We start from the raw sequence: 5,372 nt of genomic DNA, 5'->3' as shown, positions 1-5,372 counted from the left end.
ATAGAAAGAAAGAGAGAAAGAAAGAAAAGGAAAAAGGAAAGGAAGAAAAAAAAAAGGAGGAAGAGAAAGGAAGAAAAAAAATGAAAAAGGAAAAGGGTGAGAGTGAAAAAGAAAGAGCGAAAGTGGAAAAGGGGGTGAAAAACAGAGTGAAAAAAAGAAAAAAGAGTTGGATTGGAAAAGAAAGGACATTCGGGAGGGGCGGTGCTGCCTAAGGTGCTTCCGCGCCCAGGAGCGAAAGGAGCCGTTTGACCTCCTGGCGGGAGCGCAGCTCCCGGTGGCGGAGAACGGAGCGGTGGCTGTCAGTCCGAGACTCCAACTCCCGGCAGGCCTGCGGCCGTAAAGCGCGGCGTCTGACGCAACGGCCGACGCGCCATATGAATGGCTGGCGGGCCGAGGCGGCCGCGCGCCGGGGGAGCGGGCAGCTCCCGGCGCCTGTGCCACGCGGGACGGAGCCGCGGCAGCGACGCTGGAGGGGCGAAGCCTCCGTCCGGCCGCCCGCACGGAGCCGAGCGGCGCGGAAGGGGCGTCCGCCCGGTGCCTCGGCCTCGCTCAGCGGTCCCGGTGGCGGGGGCTGAGCTCGGCGGGGCGCGCTGCCGCCCGCCGATGGCGGAGCGCCAGGCGGTGCTTTGCTGCCGCGGGCCGGGAGCTGCAGGAGCCGCCCCGGGCGAGCGGCGCCGGGCGCTGCCGCGGTCACTGTGCGGCGGCTGCCCTCGGGCTGGCGGAGGCGCGGGAGCCGCCGAGCTGCAGCCGTCTCCCTCGGGCCGCTGCCGCTGCTGCGGGCGGGGGCGGACGAGCGGCTGCGGAGGCGGCTCCGCGGCGTGCTCAGCCTTGCGAGCAGAGAGCGCTCGACATCGCTGGCATGACACGGCTGCTGAGTGCCTCAGTGCTCGTGGCTCTTTCTTCCACGCAAACAGATGGAGCGGCATCGCTGAGCAGTAAAACACAGCGATGGCCCGGAGAATGGCGAGCGCAAGGAGCGCCGGGCAGGATCCTTCTGATGGCACAGGTGCGATCGGCAAACTCAGCCCCTTGTGCCCCTACCCTCCGACCCCCAGGGGAAATGCTCTCCAGCCTCGAGCTGCTGAGAGACAAAACGTGTGATTTGACACTAGGGTCCGGAAAAGGTTTCCGTTTAGATTAGCAAATGCCTCCATTGTTCTCGGTTACATCCTAGGATCGGTTTTAGGCAGTGACTTTCTACCGCTTGTCGGATTTTCTTGTGCAATGGTAAGAAAATAGGCAGGTCTGATACTGGTTTCGCTTTTTTTCTACTTCATGTTCCATGAGCTGCTTTTATCCAAGCAATTGGTTTAAAGTTCTACTGTAGGCGTTTCTGGTTCACTTTTTTTTTTTTTTTTCCCTCTAAATCGGCAGTAAATATAGCTGAGTAAAATTACCTTGGTTTTCTTCCTTCTTAAATGTTTTTATTGATAATCCTATTTGAATATGCAGAACACGTGGGTATGTCCTGTAATATATCCTAGCTTTTCTTGTTTACAGGGTACTCAGAAAATATTTTCCCTTCGAGTCCCACTGAAACATTCTCCGTGCAATCTCCGTTAAGGTCTGTGTTTACAAATAAGCCACCATCAGCTGAGATATTGCCTGTGTACCTTTTCCTGTAATTCAGAGCTTGCGTTCTGTGGTTTTTAGGATAAACCTATCAAACTTGCGAAACTGTTTTGCAAGTCTTAACCGTTGAAGGCAGCAAGAAGTGGTTTTAAAGGCTGTTCTTGAGCAGACAAAGGGGAAAAGTGTGAATTTGATGCTGAACTTGTCCTTTTTCATTTGACTTGCCTTGAATTATTTAGGAAGAGAGAGAACTAGAAAAAAGAGAGAAATAGAATTGGTTCTTGAGCCCTCCTAAAATGCTCCCCGTGATTCCGTGTGGAGCCAAAGTGAAGGGTGATGGAACAGAGCCCCTGTGCTTTAGAAGGAAATCAATTTCAACCTGATCTCCACCCCGAGTCTCCCTAATTTCTGTTTTTAAAATGCAAACTAAGTTTAGGAAGTGTTGGGAGTTAGTATTTTGGGGAAGAAATGGCAGTTGCACAAACCGTTCCATTTCCAGAGGCTCTGGGAAGGATTCATTTTGTAAGCGCTGTAACTGCCATCGGTTGGTGGTTCGGGGTTGGAATGTGCACTTGCCCTCCGATAAAGCACTCGTTCATTTGCATTTCAGTGCCAGGAGTCTGGAGAAACTGGAGAAGAGCCCAAGAGACATTTTTCATCCTGAGATACAAAGGTAGGAGTGACTTTTTTTGGTTTGGTTCTTTTTCTTTATGATTTCCTGGAAATAGAAGTAATTAAGTATAGATCCTACTGGTTTGTTTCTTCCAGTAGCTAATAAGAATAAGAATAATAATCTAATACTACTTAAACTGTCTCTTTATCCATTGAGCTGGCCATTTCAAATCCAAACTTCTAAACACCAATAAAACCATCATCCTTGTAGAATCTTTAATAGGAGGGGCTAAAGATGCTGTTTCTGTTGACAGGATGTATTGGTTCTTGAAGGGCAAGAGGTGAGTACAAGCCTAACTACTTCTTGCTCACAGACCCGTCCGGTGAATACGGCTTTGTATTTGGATGGGCTTTTGATGACTTCTAAATCAATTGCTCGTTACAGTAAAAAGAAGTCATGTTTTTTTGAACCTGACAGCAAAAATAACTTGAAGCACCAACTTAATAATAATTGATCACCCGTCTAAGTTAATGATTTTATGCTATACTATCAAAGTTTAAAGGTAAATTATTGTGTAGTAGGAGATGGTATAAAATGTATGTTCTAACGTGTAGGATGTAGGCAAAGATTAGAGGAACCAAATTTTATGTCTTCTGTTTGACTGTTCACCAAATAATATTTGGTTTTATTTTCCAGGGATCGGTGAATTTTAAATTTGGAGTCCTCTATGCTAAGGATGGTCAGCTTACAGGTGATGAAATGTTCAGTCATGGTGAGGTTTTCACCTTCTCCTTAATTGTTTTGCTCATCTGAAAAAAAAAAAAAAAAAAAAAAAGGTATGTTTATTATTTGTTACCCCGTTCTGTCCGTTTCCTCAGTATTTGCTGGAGCTCTGCTTACCCAAGCTTTGGGTAAAACAAGCTTTGGGTTCCTTCTGTCCCACTGGGTGTTGCCCAGTTTGGTTGCATCTGGTGAAATTCACCCTGAGCCCTTACAGAACCAGCTCAAACCACGTGAGAGCCATTCGCAGCTCTCTCAGGACACCCAGAGGAGGATGGGTGACGTTTCTGAGCATCTGGCAAGTGTACTTCTATCAAAACTCGGCCTGTGCAATTTCTGGGGAAAACCCTTCTGTATCCTGAAGGGTTCCTCAAACTCTGTTGAGGATCCAGTTAGCAGTTGCTCACCTGGATGGTTCCAGCTCCTCAAGCTAACACTTGTACTCTTGCCCTGTAGTTTAGATCTATTGTAGTTTTGTTATTTTGCAAGATTTTACGTCTTTGGACAATAACGTGCATTTCACTCTTTGGAACCTCTGGGATCGTGCTTTGGTGCAGCACCACCTAATGGGACACTTGGCTGCTGTGCTGAAGGGCTTGGTTACTGGAATTGTAAATCCCGGAGAGTTTGTAAGTCTTCTGTCCCCAGGGAGGTGTCACGCTTTGTTCACCGTTGCTCTGTTTGTCGGGTGCTGCTTCTCGTCGGAGGTATTAACTTCAAACTGCCCTGTTCTTTTTGAACTTTTTTTCCTGGTTCTCTCCGTAGGGCAGGGAAGGACTCTCGTATCCCGGTCGTCAGACTCAGCGCTGCCCGAGAAGATACAGAGACTGTAAAAATCATAAGAAGCAGCTAGGACTGCAGAGGAAACCAACTGGAGAGAACAAAAGGTGATATTGTTCTCCTTAGCCTGGATTAGAAACATCCACTGCGCTTTGATGCCGGTGGCTGCCAGGGGCTCGTTAGGTCTCTTTAGGCAGGTGTAGGTGTTCACTTGTAGGTTCTATTTTTGGCAAAGGACCACGAGAGAAGTTTATTTATAGATCCAAATAAACATTCATCTTATCTGAACATAACCTGTCATCCCCTTTCTGACATTAAGGACTCCTGTATAAATACTTGGGGGGGTTTTCTTTGTCATTTCTGAATGGTTCCATTTTGCCGGATACTTGAACAAATCTGAGGGGGTTTAATTGCATACTGCTTCCTTGAAATTCTGTTGGTCTCTGCTTGGAACCCTTCTTGTACTGCTTAATGAAAGACTTCTGATGGTGTTTTCTTGCCTGTTTGTGGTTAAGGTCATGCTCTGATGCATTTACAGAAGCCATGGCAGGAGAGAGTCAGCTGCTGGAGAAGAGGAGACAGTACTATCCCTGTGCAGCATGGAACTGTGCCACTGCTGTGTCATCAGCTGTGTCTGCACTGAAAGTAGCCACCTTCACTTGTAGGTAGCTCCTTGGTGCTTTAGGACACGCTGAGGGATTTATTCCTTTTGGGATCCACGATGAGAATTCCCAAGAGAGGTAGTAGCAATAAGGTCTGAGATTGGAAAAAAGCCTGTGTCCTTGGCATGTTGTTGTTGTCGTCAAAAGTTAATTTTTCCTTCTTTCTTAGCCGGTAGTCAGCTTTTTGCTTTATTTTTTGTGGTATCAGTATTTGATTGTTTAAAAAATTGCTTCAAAAGAACTGCAGTGGCTGGCCACCAGGACCTTGTTCCGATTTGCCTATTTGCTTGTAGCTAAAACGTTTCCATATTGTTTATCATTCTATTGAAGAAACTGCTGCCCAGTCAACTAAGAACTGAACATCTATCTCTCTAGGACATGGGGAGAGGATTTAGGTCATGTCTTTGTTTCCAGAAAAAAGTTCCAGTGTAGTTTCTAACTAGAGGAAAAGGGGGGGGGGGTAAAGACTCGGGCTCTGATGCCACTGGGGGCACCCCGAGGTGCCCAGGAGAGGGAGCCCCACTGCGGTGCAGGAGCAGGTATGTTATCACGTACTAGAGAGCAAATTAGAAATAGAAATAGGAAAATTATAAATATAAAAATATTTTTTAGATCGTTAAAGAAAGTGGTTTTTTTTTACTTGTCAATAGGCAGGGTTTTGATGATAAAAATGATAAATACAAAGAATATGAAGGTAGAAATCTAAGTCTAGAAAGATATCATAAATACATACAGATAAAGTTTAAAACTAGAAGAAAAAATCAGTTGCAGCAGTAGATACGATACATAATATAGATAATACTTTAAATACATGTCTAGAATTTTATAGACATTATAGATAATTATTAATAGATTGCATCAAAAGAAACTATAAATATAAATGTGAGTATAACTATACAAAGTATAAAAATATTTCGATACCGTTTAAAAGAAGGTGTTTTCTTGTATTTATTTGGTTAGAGATG

General features: G+C 45.6%; 1 long non-coding RNA gene across 3 annotated transcripts; it reads left to right on the top strand.

The window, feature by feature from the left end:
• The first annotated feature begins 386 nt into the window (after positions 1–386).
• Positions 387–4,533, top strand: LOC143696271 (uncharacterized). 3 transcript variants are annotated; one of them, XR_013185708.1, is made up of 6 exons: positions 387–1,006; positions 1,501–1,564; positions 2,183–2,245; positions 2,882–2,936; positions 3,731–3,852; positions 4,284–4,533. It is a non-coding gene; the product is annotated as an uncharacterized LOC143696271 (long non-coding RNA). The 3 variants fall into 3 exon arrangements; XR_013185705.1 differs by lacking the exon at positions 2,882–2,936; XR_013185707.1 differs by lacking the exon at positions 4,284–4,533 and having other exon boundaries at positions 388–1,006; positions 3,731–4,262.
• Positions 4,534–5,372: the final 839 nt, after the last annotated feature.

The sequence above is a fragment of the Agelaius phoeniceus genome, chromosome 2 (genome assembly GCF_051311805.1).
Source record: "Agelaius phoeniceus isolate bAgePho1 chromosome 2, bAgePho1.hap1, whole genome shotgun sequence".
In the NCBI taxonomy this organism is placed as follows: Eukaryota; Metazoa; Chordata; class Aves; order Passeriformes; family Icteridae; genus Agelaius; species Agelaius phoeniceus.
This window is presented reverse-complemented; position numbering and strand designations above follow the sequence as displayed.